This window comes from Durio zibethinus, chromosome 3 (genome assembly GCF_047325235.1).
Source record: "Durio zibethinus cultivar Kanyao isolate XHJ-2024 chromosome 3, ASM4732523v1, whole genome shotgun sequence".
Classification (NCBI taxonomy): domain Eukaryota; kingdom Viridiplantae; phylum Streptophyta; class Magnoliopsida; order Malvales; family Malvaceae; genus Durio; species Durio zibethinus.
In genome coordinates this window covers 27,663,641-27,678,628 of record NC_143164.1, presented here as the reverse complement: position 1 = coordinate 27,678,628, position 14,988 = coordinate 27,663,641, and the positions used below count along the sequence as shown (strand labels likewise).

Sequence of the window (14,988 nt, the reverse complement as noted above, 5' to 3'; positions counted from 1 at the left end):
AATTAAAATGCATGAAATTAACTTAAGTTCCTAAGCGACTTACTTACCAAAATGCCAAATGAAAATGATTGAAATTTGCACAAACATTGAAACAAGTCGTATTAACATAAAATAGACTTAAAATGAAGCAAATAACCTATAGGGCCTACATGTGAAAATCGAACATAATGGAAATAACATGGTATGCAAAATAGAAATATAAAATGTAGATGTAACCTAAAGCCCAAAATGTTATGAAAATAAGAACTAACTTAAAGGAATTGTAAAAACTAGGTTTATAGGCTTAAATTAGACTTAAAAGTAAAATGAAAACATGTAGAAAAGCATCTTGAAAAATTGTATAAAAAAACCTGAAATAGTGAGCTAAAATTAAACTTGGAAACTAACTTACTTTAACTAACCTAGTAAGCTAAATGTTGACAAAAGTAAAAATACCTAATTGTTACATGAAAGCCAAAATTACCAAATGAAAATAAACTAGAAATTGAAGGAAAAATTCATAACACCAAGCAAAAACCAAACATAATATAAATAAAAACTGGGTTGAAGTCGAATAAGAAAAGCTAACCTAACCTCAGGACTTATCAACCTAAATATTAGCTAATCTAAATAAACCTACATGAAACTTGAAAACCAATAGCATAAGATTAAAATACACTTAAAAATAACAAAAATTGAACAAAATATGAATGAAAGCTGATTTAAATATGCGTGATGGAAATGCAAGATAAAAGTAAGAAATGAGCATCTTCGACTAAAGCACTCAATCAAACATGTAAAGAACTTATAAACATAAAACAAGATCAAAACACTAAATAAACAACTTGCATATGCAATAAAAGAATATAATTAGAACTGGTAAAAAACTAAAAAGTATCAAATGTAAAGAGCTGAAAATAACAAGCATATAGAAATATGCTGTTATTAGGTTACTTTATGGCATTATGTTTCCTTCACTTGTCTTCTTATGCCATATATGTTAGAGAACATGAAGAAAGAGTTCCTCCTTTAAAGTTCAACCATACAGGAGATGAAGCTTTTGGTTTAGGCCTTTGAGCCACCTCACTAGCACGAGGGTTCTTCAAACCTTTGAAAAAATTGGACTTGTGGTTTTATGGATCACCATTAGAGGCCAAATATTTAAGTGGCTTAAAGTCTTGGGATTCCATGGTGTTCAAGCAAATTAAGGGTTGTTCTAACTCAAAATTATAGTATCCTTGAGTTAAGATATGATTATAATTATATGGATGATTATTGAATTATTTTTAACTTCACTTAGTGCTATCTAGATCCTAAGAAAGGTTTTAGTTTTGTATTCTTAAATTTATGCTTTTAATTTTGCTACTGTTGTGCATGAATGTTCTTTGAGCATGATCTAAAACCCAACATTGTCTACATTCTTATCTTTCCATATTAGTCTTGCAATTTTCATATTAACCCTTTTCAGATCATGTTTGCCTTGGCCAAGGATTTATGGCTAATATCAACCGAGTACATGTGAGATATGTCCCTTCATATCACTTAGGGTGAAGAATCCTCTCCAAATTACTCATCTATTTCTATATGCTTCATAGCATACCCAAAGACATTTTTTCAGGCATTAGGTGACTTAACCAACATAGACGCCATCAAAGTATGACAATTCACATACAAAGTGACTTGGTATCAAAAGTCAAAGGATTATTTACATTGTTGATAGATGATAGTATATTTCATAAACACTTATGTGAGATTTCAAATGGAAATCTCATACCAGGTTATATTCAATGAACTTGTTCTCTAACAAGCACCTAAATGCTATCCATGAATATCTTTATATTTCAACTTATTAGATCAGTTGCTTACTTCACAAGGTAAGAGGCTTAACGTGCATTGGTGTTTGAGCATTGTTGATGCCCTTATTTTCAACAATATAATGACTAGGAACATATTTAAGAAGACTTTGATTCATAAGTATCTCATAATTATATCCTTATATACTTCTTTTGCAACGCCTAACTTGTTTCAAGGACTTTACCTGCATAAGTCATAAATAAGAAATTATTCTATTATGGAACTTATGGATAAAGAAATACCTCATACATTAAATAAATCAATAATGTATAATATATGAAAATAATGACTAATGAGTGTTTCTATAACCAATCTTGATTGGCTTGCAAGGCTTACACTGACATCTTTCAGTCACCTTACCTAATTTTTCCATCTTGATAGAGGAAATGTGTGATTACATTGCATTTATCATGAAATTGGGATAAAGGTGAATAAATAAATGATAAAATTCATAAAAGATCTTTACACTATTTTGTAAAGAATTTTGAGAATAGTTAAAATGATTGGGAATGATGAGACAAATTAAAAGGGTGATGATCTTAATAACTCTAAACTAAATTCTCAAAAAAAGGATATAAATTTAGAATTTGGAAAATGGAGTTGATAAATGATCATGGAAATCAATTAATCAATAAAGCTTGCTAGCCAACTTTAAGAGTTATGAGTGTTGAGAAGCTAAAAAGGAAAAGGATTGGAAGATGAAAGATAAGAAGACATGAAAAGAGTTTTGAAAATCTTTCTGTTTACCACAATTAAGGATATATAATATTGGTTTTATTGCATCATTGCATTAATTCATTGCATACATTTGGAAGATGAAAAGTGGAAATTTAGGTTTTTGAATTTTGAAGTTGAAAAATGAGTCATTTTCTAAGAAAAGAATTTTGAATTTGTCCATTAAAGAGAGTTCTGCAAGGAAAAGTTGTAAAGATGAAAGAAATCTTTTCTAAAATATGGTTTTTCAATATGAAGGCTTTTAAAGTGTCAATGCATCTATTGGGGTAGAGCCTTTTTGAATTTTTAGAATTTCAATGCATTTATTAAGGAGGAAGTTTCAGTTAAAAATTTTCAAGTTTCAAGGCCTTTGTTAGGAATGAGCTTTTTTATTAATATTTTTAAAGTTTCAATGCCATTGTTAAAAAAGGGCTTTTCAATTAAGATTCTTAGAGTTCCAATGCCTCTATTATAAGGAGTCTTTTTGAAAATTCAAAGTTTTAATGCATTTTCTAAGGAGAAGCCTTTATGAATTTTTGAAGTTTCAAAACCATTATTAGGGATGAGCATTTTGGTTTTTTCCTTTAATTAAGATTTTTAAAATTTTAGTGCATCAATTGAGGAAGAGCAATTTTCAAATTTTTAAGGTTTTAATTTCTTGTTGCAGGAGGGGACTTGTACATAATGGTTGTCTTTTGGTCTTTGTACAATTCCTATGTCATAGAACACATGCAAAGAAAGGCAACTATAAACACTTCATTTTGTTTGAGATCTTTCAAACATTCTTGGGCCTTGAATTTTAAAATGATATTGGGCTTTAGAGATGCTCTAAATTAATTACGATTCAATCAAGTTTTAAGCTCAAAATTGAAAAGCCCCACAGAATTTAAGAGAAATCTATATTAAATTTGATATATTCATTGACCAAAGATTCTCTTAGTGATTTTGGATTTGAATCCCTATATAAGCACCTTATCAATAACACAAGAAGAACAACAAGTGATAAAAAAGGCAAAATAGCACATCTAGAGGCAAAACACTGAAAGAATTTCAATTTTGGGGTTAGTTTTAAAGTTTTGGGTTTCGAAATTATGGGGAATAAGATTTTTCTTAGATTTATTTATGGGTTCAAGATTTACCTGTATGAAGAATTGAAGTGAAAAATAGGAATTTTTTTTTTGGGTTTTTTGAATTTTTTTGGTTTAACTTAAAATTTTCAACTAGTTTTGAATATTCTGACATTGGTTTCTTCAAATTGCAATCGAAATCTAGAGATTTTTATGTTTTTGGCAAGTTTTTTAGAGAGAAAAAGGAGAAAAACAAAGAAAAGAGAGAAAGAGAAGAAGAAAAGTAAAAAAAAAAATTATATTTTTGGCTTTAATACATGTGGAGAAACAATGCCATTTAGGTGAAGAAGATAAAGACTTGACAACCTATGCATTGATCCAATTGGATATCTAACTTGATCGTAGGTTTTTTTTTGTTTACTATTTTATTTTATTTTTACTCTAATTAGTTTTATTTTTATTTGAATTTTTTATTTGTTAATTTTATTTTATTTTCATTTTTAAATTTTGTTTTAAATTCTATCTTTTAATTCTTTTTTTAACAATTATGTTTTTCCTTGCAATTTTGATTTTATTTTGAAGACGAAAATGAAAAAAAATAATGTTGTGATATTTAGAAATTGTAAATATGTTTGCATAATTTTTTTTATAATTATTTTGTATAAATTTTGAAAAAATGGAAATTCTTTTGTGGATGAAATTTTAAGAATGTACATGCATGTATTATTCTTTGAAAATTTTAAGTGAGAATATTTTTCTAAAATTCAATCAAGGTGTTGAAGGATTTTAAGAAAATTAGCAATATAAAGCATTTTCATTAATTTGTAAATAAATAAATAGAATTAAAATAAATTACTTTTCATAAAATTTTTAATAAATGTGACGATAATTTTTCAAGAAAATGGACATGTTACTTGATAACTTTGAGGTGAGGAGTTTTTTAGAGTTTTGATCAAGGTGTTGAGGAAACCCAAAAAATATATCTAATATTTAAATATCGAGTTAATAAATTAAATAAATAAGGAGAAAAATCATTTTAATTAAGGCTTAGACAAGTGATTGTTGCTTTTTAATGCTTGTGAGTGCCTTAGGACCCTGTTTTACTCAGGGATGTTCTTTCTGTATTCAAATCTTTTTATTGATGAAATTTTTTATTGGCTGAGTAAAAAAAAGTAATAAAGTGATGAGTGAGTATCATTCCTCTGAGGATGATATGAGGAAATGGGAGAAATCCAATTACAGAAATTGTACATTCTTGCTTTATATTCAAACAATGGTTATAAGATGGTTGAGAATACAAATAAATAAAAACATTCACTATTAGGTAAAAATTGAACATGCTAAGGACATGGGATAAGTATAGCCAACAAATAAAGGATGTGAAGCTGAAACATGAGTAGCAAATATAGATACGCAATGATGCAAAACATGAGTAGCAAATATAGATATACAATTTAATTTAGTACGATAACAAAATGACTTTAGTGAGTCGAAATTACTAAATGAAATTATTAAGATTACTTAAATGCTTCTTAATTGTTTGACATGTAATGACAAATAGATTTAACCTAAAATGTATGAACCTTAAGAGCATGAACTAATGCCAAATCAATTAACTAAACTTAAAATAAAGTGAGCAAACAAGAAATCATCATAGGGACATGCTTAGGATAGAAGTCAAGGAAAGCTTGTAAAAGGAATGCTTGTGAACTATTTAGGTCAAATAGGATTAGGATTCTATAAAATAAAATTGAAAGTGAATGGAAACGAAGGATAGCCAAATGTACTTGGGGATGGAGTTGATGTTTGCAAAAACTAGATTGAACTTGAAATGTGCAAATAGAACAATAATGGTGCTTGAAAACCAAAATAACATTTTTAAAAAAAGCTTGATTACATACTTGGCAAAATGTAAAAGAATGCTTAAAGAAAAACTTATTTGTAACTTGAAAAAAGCTATAACAAAACTTTAAAATAACTTGGTTGGTCAGTTAGCCCAACTGAAGTACAAAAAACCATAAAACTAGAAAAAATGTCATCTAAAGAAAGTGGAGAAGAGAGGTATAAAATGGTGTGTTTTCTCTGTTATCAAGCTAGTCTATTTATAGTGAAAGAGCTATAGGAGGAGGAATGATTCTAGACAATTTTGTACTACCACAAACCCTTTCAAAATTCAAAAGTTTTCCATTTCTGTGGGAGACAAATGTTGACTAAGCGTGCATTCAATCTAGCTAGCAACTTGTGAGGTGCATTCCTTGCATTTGGTTGGACCATATTTGCTAAAATATTGCGTGCTTTCCTTGTCATCAATTTTGAATTTGAATAGGAAAGACGGGAGAGCTAGATTCAACCAATTTGTAAATATTCTCCTAATCTCCATTAATCTTTTTCACTTATGCTTGATTTCTTCCAAAATTCAAATGACTCTTTAAGAAATCAACCTTCTCTTACTTGGGCCGAATGCATTTGGTGGAATAAGCCTTCTAGGTTCGACCTTTAGTGTGGAATTGAATATTAGGAGTTGTCAACTTGGCTGAATGTTGGATGCATCAAGTTTGCATGGTTTCCTTCATGCACTTCAAGTACTTCATGCAATGACGTTTCAAATTTGATCCAGTTTGTTTAAAAAATGCATCAAGAAGTTGCCAAATTTCAACTTTCTCCAAAATTTCCTACAAAATAGAGAATCATGCTTATTAGGAGTAAAAAGAAGCATAATTCAGCTAGAGCATGGTAAAACTACTCAATTGAGCTTTAAAATGTAATATGGAAAACTATCTTTTATAGAGTTATCAACAAGATAACAAAAGATTAATCTGGTACTATTATATAGGTGTTTTAGGGATGTCATAACCTTCATCATGTGTAAGAGAATTCTAAACCTGATTCTGTTTAAGAAGACCATAACCTATTCTTTTTGGAGACAGATAATCAAGCTTAAGATATCTTTAAAAAGAATAAACTCAATTAGGTTACCAATCATACCTAAATAAAAAGATTAGATGCGACTCTATATCTTTTGTGCCTAACATTAGGTTCTCAGACTTGCACGTTATACAACCAAATGGTATAATCAATTGGACTGAAGTCGTATCCATTCTTGGAACTATGTGGCAAGAGCTTTCTTGGCCTAACACATGAGTATGAATTATATGGTGCTTAATAGGCTATCCTTGCAAAATATAGGAAAAAAATCCAATGAAAGTTTCAAAGGATATGCCTAAAGGTGGAGAGACCTAATTACTCATGTACAACCATCCTTTATTGAAAAATGACAACATGTTGCTTGTTAGGACTCTACAAATACCTTAATATGACGAGCTTGTTGGTAATGCCATAAAGAACTATGAGGATATGGTTCTATCCAATGAAATGATAGAGAATTGTTGAGTTGCTTCTGTAAATATATAGATTGAAGAATAATATAAAGGTGAGTAGAGTATCATTCCCACGAGGATTATAAAAAAAGTTATACTAAGTACGAAATTGAACAACCTAAATTATATTCAGAATATTGAGTTTTAAGCAAATTAACTAAACTACTATGTAAATAATAATTAAATTATGTAATAAACTAAACATTAACACTAGTAAACCAAAATTAAATAGGAACATAAATTGAAATTTTACTTATCAAAACAAAAACTAGAATTATCATGCAACATTAATATATCGAAACAATGATAAAACGTAAACTTTACATGTATGCAACTTAACTTTAGGTAAACTAAAACTAACAAGAACACAAAGCTGAAATTAAACTTGGATCAAATCTAATTATGCATTAACTAAATCTTACTTTCAAATTAGAATGCATGAAACACAAGAAATTTAAAACCGAAGCTAGTGCCCTAAACCGAAACATACAACAATTAAAACTAAATGCTATGAGCAAAACATTTGAGGAGTTTGAATCATGCAAAATAGAGTCAAACTTTTAAATAAAATGCAAGAACCAAAGCTGAATAAATGCTGAAAATTAAACTCCAAATAACCTACTAAAAATTAGAAAATTAAATGGAAATATATTACTATAATTTAAAGGAATACAAAACTAGAAAGAATTCAAAATTTGAAAATTTAAATTTTATGATCTTGAAAATTGAAACAACTTGTGGGAATCAAAAATTGAATCAAAAATTTAAAAAGCATAAGAGAGACTTTTAAGAACTTTAAACTGAATTTGAAATTGAAATTGAAAAAACTTGAAAACTGAAATTGCAAAAACATAAACTTAAATTTTGTTTTTAAAGAAAGCTTAAATAAGGTTTACAAAACTTAAAGAAGCTAGTGAAAATTAATGAGAACTTAAATAAAACCTAATGCTAAAAATTGGTCTGTCACCCCAACCTATGCTGTCTTCATTTACAAAGCTTACTATTTATAGAGTAAAAATTCTCCAAGAGGTCTTTTAAGAGGGGGTGACATTATGATAAGTTTTAGTGATGAAGTCTTGAGTTACTTTGTCTCCTAGAATTTTCCTATGTGGAAAATCTTGATCTTCATTTAGATTTAGAATTTAAGAGTTTTAAGAGTTAAAATTCAACTTGTCTTCTTTGATTTCTTAGAGGCAAAGTAATTCTAATTTAGTTTTGATTCTTTCTTGCTTGCAAAATAATAATCTTCACCCTTTAATTCTTCAAATTCTAGCTCAAATAATCCTTTCCAAAACTGAATTTAACTTGAATTAATTTAGATCAAATAATCTTATAAAATTCCAACTCAGCTTAGTTTCAAAAATCAAATCTAGCTTGAATTTAATTCTACTTCAAGCAACTTATATTCACCTTAACTTCAGTTATGCACTAGCAACTTGCACCTAGCTTTCATGTAGCATCCATGCAATGTTAATTCAACTAAGACTTAAAAACCAAGACTAATTATTTCTATGTAATTTTATGTAGTTTGCTTCTAGCTAGCTTTTGTCCTTGCATCTAGTCTTCACATCACTCTTTTAGCTAAGACTCCATGTAAATTTTGGTTCTAGCTTTTTGAAAACAAACTTTAAATTTTTACTTTATCATTATCCTACTCAGCATTTACTTGTCGTAGTTAAATCCAATCAGCAACCATCTAATCCAAAATAATTCCATGCATGCGCTCTTACATAGAATTATATGGATTAATGCTGGGCAATAAGTCCACACACAAGAATAGCTCATAAATGGAAATTGATGATTAAAATTTTCAAAAGTTCAGAAATTGTCACTCAACAGAATTATGATTAATAGTTAAAAAAAGCTCACCACCAAGATTAAATCACTTAATGATATGGAAATTCAACATCCAAAGTCTATTAATCAAAGAGATAGAACTAATTAACTCACCATTCAATGGGAAAAAACCAAGGAGATACAGAGTTGAAAGATTATAATATTAAAGAGACTATATTCTTAAATTAAAAAGTCAAAGTCTTCCTTCTTTCTACCTAAGACCTAAAAGAAATACTAACGAATGGAACAATCCTACAAGCATAAGATATTATGAAAATAAATCAACAATGCATATATCTAATCCATCATTGGAGCCTGGAATCAATGGAATATAACATAATCAAACAAATTCCTTAAATCTTGCATAGATTTGACGAGATGACCTATCTGTGATAAATTAACCATAATTTTTTATATGATGTCCAAATTATAAGCTCTAAAATGTGTTGGAAAGTTAAGAGATAGATATTTCCAGCCATATATAGTAAGCTTACTAACTCATTTCCAATAAATATAGATTTAATCCCAGAGTCATGCCCCGTTCAGGAATTTGACCATGAACATATTTGTAAGAATATCCAAATGCCAAGCTCTAAAATATGCTGGAAAGTTAAAAGATAGATCACTCTAGCCATATAAGGTAAGCTTGCTAGTTTATTGTCAACCAATACAGATATAATCCCAAAGTCATGCCACATGAAGGAATCTAACCAATGGACCTATTTGCAACAAATTAGCCATTTTTTTTTGTAGGAATCTTCAAATGACAAGCTATAAATTGAGTTAGAAATTTAAGAGATAGATATATTCAACCATGCATAGCACACCTACTAAGTCAATCCCAATAAATACAGATCAATTTATCAATTTAGCCAATATGCATGAATCTGCTACTCAATAAATTAAAGTCAAGATTTGAAACTCTTTAGCAACTTAATCTAAAGTCATGAACATGGAAACTCCTATGTCAATATTTCTAGTTGGAAAAGACTTATCCTTAAGTCCACAATGTCTTCATATTCTAAGAATTGTAAGAGCTTAGAATACTTCCCATTGTAGAATTGTTTTTTTTTTCAATTGAATCCATATCAAGTTACCATCTTTGAATGCAACTTATTCTCCATGCTTATTAGACAGCTCGAAAGTAGGTTCTAGCTTTAGAGAAACCAATACAACCTTTAATCTGTTTTTTTTTTTTTTTTTGTAGCCATTGAATCTTGTAAAGTTGTAGACATTTTGTTACATTTAGTTTTATAATACACACCATTGTTGTTGTCACCACATTTATGCAAATTTCAACATTAGAAATAACATCACATACCTTGTCATGAGATGTGTAACTATTGTGTAACATATCTTCATGTTGCCACTCATTTTCTTTTATAATAGTAATTGTGAAATTTCATTATCATAAACAGATTCTAAGAGCTCCTGATAAAATTGCATCTTTCATCTTTTTCCACTCAGTCATCATATTTTGGTGTTGAATGCAAATTAATGAACTCATGGATTGAATTGTCACTAAAATCTCCCTTTTCATATTGAATAATAGGATTAGCTCTCCCACTTTCATTGCTAGATGAATCAAAACCAACTTTGTTTGTTGGTTTATGACTTTCATGATAATCATGACATTGACTAAGTTGTTGGATCATTTTTCTCATCTTGTCCACTTGTAGATTAAAAACTTCTCTTACAAATCTTTTCCATGAACAACCATGAAAATTGAAATGAAAGCTTACTATAATAGCATTGATCTCACCAGTTGAATGAATATGAAGCTCTGATACCAAATTAATGTCAGACAATGAGTAAACATAGAAGAACAGGTCACAAATATGAATTAAAGAAAAAAGTTTCAAAAGTTAAAAGTTTCACTCTACAAAACTTTTATTAGTAGATAAAAAAAGCTCACCACCAAGATTAAACCACCAAGGAATGTAGAAATTCACCACCCAAAAGATATTAATCAAGGATGCAAAACTAATTAACTGACAACCTAATGGAAAAATAGTAAGGAGATACAAAGATAAAAGATTACAATCTTAAAGAGACTATATTCTTGAATTACTAAATCAAAAGCTTTTTTCTTTGTAGCAAGACCCAAAATAAATATTAAAGCTTCGAATAACCCTCCAAGCATAGGATATTATGAAAATAAATCATTAATGTATATATTTAAGCCATCATTATAGCTTGAAATCAAAGGAATATATTGTAATAAAATAAATTCCTTAAATCCTACATAGATTGACCATATGACCTATCTATGATTAGCTATAGTTATAGGTAGGAATATCCAAATGACAAGCTCTAAAATGTGTAGAAAAGTTAAGAGATAGATCTTCCTAGCTATATATTATGATAGTAGTAAAATTGATAGCAATGAAATGTAGTGTTTTACAAGTCCTTTTTGGTGTAAAAATTTTGGAATTTGATCGAATATTGTGCTTTCAATGTTTGTTTTCGTGATCTTTAGGTAAAATGCACATGGGACATGATTTTCATGCAAGATCCACATAAGACTAGAACAAGCCTAAACATTGTAATATTTGGTCGTGTGATAACAAATATAACCGAATCTCATTTGATGTTGGTTTCCTTAATTCACTTGGATTAAGGAATCCTAGTGGCATTCAAACTACTACATGTATACGATTATCCTATTTGTTAGAGAACTTTTACATGCAATCAATAATTGATGAAGTATATTTGAAGATGGACACTTTAATGCATTCGACCAATAAGAATTATGCTTAAACAAGGGCTCTTTGATCTTTATTCTTAAGAGTTTTGATTAGAAGCAACCACATGGTCTTGATAAACCATGTTTAATCGAAACTATCTTGAAGAATTCAAGATCAATAATCTAAATCAAATGAATGGACAAGATCACTCCAAGGAAGTTCTAATCAACCAAGACTATCCAAGATTAAAGACACCACATTCAGCCAAACACTTGAAGATCAAGATAACTTTTATCTTTTAAAGCTTAGATAAAAAGAAAACTCTTATAATCCAATTCCCCACATAGTTGAAGCCTCTATTATAAATAGGGAGGCTATTTCTTGTATTCAAGACATTTTTCACATCTTTTCTCTTTTCTTTTAGGTTTTTCTTTAGTTTTCTTTTAGTTTTCTTTTAGTTTTCTTTATAGTTTGGCTAAGGTGACAGATTAACCATAACTAAAATTGTTTCTTAAATCTTTTTCCAATACAAGTCTTCTTTTTTTAAAGCATCATTTTCTTTACTTTTGATTTACAAGTTCTTTTATTGTTCTTAAGTTTTGGCCATATTTCTTTTACCATTACAAGCTTTTGGTTTTCATGCACTTTTGTTTCCATTCTTTCTTTTATGTTCTTTAATGTTTTTAGCCTTGACAAATCTTTCTAATCTAAAAGCCTTCAATCCTTGTTTCTTTAGATACAGTATTAGGCCACATCCAAGATTCTAAGTGATAGTTGGATATTGAGATATAGGCTTACATAAGTGTTCTTTACATTTTCTTGATTTATTATTCTTTGCAATCAAACTGATCTTTCCATTAGTTTAGATATAAGATAATAGCTTATCACCTTTGGTACTTGATTTTCACCTAACAATTCTAATTCTATAATCCTTGAGAAAATAATACTTACTCACTCATTACTTGGTTATGATTTGTACACTTGTAAGCATTACAAAACGTAGCTATCAAGGTTTTTGATGTCGTTGCTAGGGATTATAGCGGTGTTCAAATCAATATTAATAAGGATTTTCTACTCTCTTATAATCTATATATATATATTTTTTTATTTTTTTAAATTATTTTGATTTGTTCTTCGTATGCATAGATCTAGAAGTGTTGACCTAGCTTCAATTGACAAAGAAATTAAAAGAACCTTTTAGCGTTTGGGAAAAAAGCAAATAGCACCACCAATATCAATCCAAATGGTGAATGTAAACAATAAGGGTTATTGAATGTTGAGGGACTATGCTATTCCTAATGTTGATGGATTTTAACCATTCATAAGAAGGTTGATAATTCAAGCAAACAACTTTGATATTAAGCTTTTGATTATTCGAATGGTCCAAACTTAGGTATAGTTTAGAGGGTTTCCAAGCAATGATTCAAATCTTCACATTTGTAATTTTCTTGATTATATGATCAATTTAAATACAATAGTTTTTTAGATGATGTTATTTGACTAAGACTTTTTCCTTTTTCTCTTAGGGATAAGGCAAAGAGTTGGTTATTTTTTTTACCATCTAGATCGATCACAACATGGGATGATTTGGTACAAAAGTTCCTTGTTAAATTCTTTTTACTTGCCAAGACAGCCATGTTGAGAAACAAAATCACTACATTTATACAGTTTGATGGTGAAAACTTACATGATGCATAGAAAAGATTCAAAGAGTTGTTGGGAAAATGTGTACACCATGGTTTCCCACGATAGTTACAAATTTAAATTTTTTACAATGGACTAACATCATCCATAAAACCTATAATTAATTCAGCTATTGGATGAGCAATTATAAGTACGACCATTGATGAGGCACATGAGTTCATGAAAAAAATGGCAGCCAACAGTTATTAATGGGGTATGGAATGTAATATGAACTTGATACTTTTACTTTTATTACTTCATAGTTAGCTAGCTTATTAAAGGAAATAGATGCCCTGCAAAGCCCATCCCGAATTGCTTTTATCCATGTTATACAAAACTTATTTATTTCTTGTGAAATTTGTGATGGATCACATGCTATTGAAAAATGCCTATTTAGAATAGAAATGATCCAATATGCGTAACAATCCAGGCTTACCTACAACTCATATAGTAACACTTACAACCTAGGCTAGAGAAACCACCCAAACTCTTCTTGGAACCAACCTAACCACCAAACCACCACCTAAAATACAGAGTTTTGCCCACCACCATACAACCCACCCCAAGAAAAAAAACCAAGTTTTGAAGAGATATTGACCAATTGATGCAATCCAATAATGGAACCAATCAAAGCCAAGTTGCATCAATTAAAAATCTTGAAAACCAAATAGGTTAATTAGCTCAAGCCATAACCAATCAGCCTTTAGGAACCTTGACTAGTAATACCAAGTGTAACCTTAAGAAACAAGGCTAGAAAGCATGCAATGTCATATATTCCTATGGTGAAGATGGTATATATATTATTTTGATTTTAATGATAATTTTATGGATGAGCCAATGGTGGCAAACTTGCCAAGCTTTGTAAGGTAGCCTAAGGTGGATTTCATTAAGAAGGAGTCAGTGATGGATGATGAAAAGTTATTGAGATTTGGTAGGGAAGTTTTGGATAGCTTTGAAACATGATGTTGAAGCCTTGAAAGTGTAGAACCGAATGAAGAGATAGGTGAAAACTTTTAAATGGAAGAACATCTTGAAGAATATGAGAAAGACCCTGAGGAGTATTGTGAAGAGAATTCGACTGAAGATGAAATGTTAATTCAAGTTGGAAGAGCATTGCTTTAGAGTATACAACCAAAAGAAAAGGAAAAAGTGTAAAGAAAAAGCATGAAGTAAAAAGAATAAAGATGACTCCAAGAATGTTTACCCAAAGGCAAACATTCAAAGTAGCACAACCAATGCAAAAGCTAAAACCAAGAGAACTACTCAAAGAGTTGAAAAATATTACATTTGTTGATGATTGTAAACCTGCACTTCGATAACTTCTTCCCACTAAGAAAAATGATCCAGGGAGTTTCTTTATATCTTGCGTTATTGGTCATTTACGATTTGATGAAACTTTTTTATCTTTGTTCTAGTATTAATTTAATGCCTATGAATGTTTTCATTCAGCTGGGATGCGGCACATTGAAACCTACAACATTTAGCATCAAATTTGTTGATAGATCTGCTAAGAAACCATGATGAATGTTGAAAAATGTTCTTGTGAAAGTTAGTAAATATGCCATTCTTATGGATTTTGTTGTTTTGGATATGGAGGATGATGAAAGCCCCTTACTTTTACGTAAACATTTTTTTATGACATCTAAAGCTTTAACTGATGTATACAACTATGACTTGACTTTATGATTTAAGAATAAAAGGATATAATGTATAACTAGAGGATATGGTGTCTTTAGAGATGATGAGAATGTGCAAGTTACGAAGGTCAAGAAGAAACCTAATGCTAGGGAG

The 14,988-nt window shown here is 29.5% G+C and overlaps 1 non-coding gene across 1 annotated transcript; it reads right to left on the bottom strand.

Annotated features, from left to right (window-relative positions):
- Positions 1–13,149: 13,149 nt before the first annotated feature.
- On the bottom strand, positions 13,150–13,256 carry LOC149519713 (small nucleolar RNA R71). Its single transcript, XR_016341145.1, has one exon. It is a non-coding gene; the product is annotated as a small nucleolar RNA R71 (small nucleolar RNA).
- Between the last annotated feature and the right edge of the window lie 1,732 nt (positions 13,257–14,988).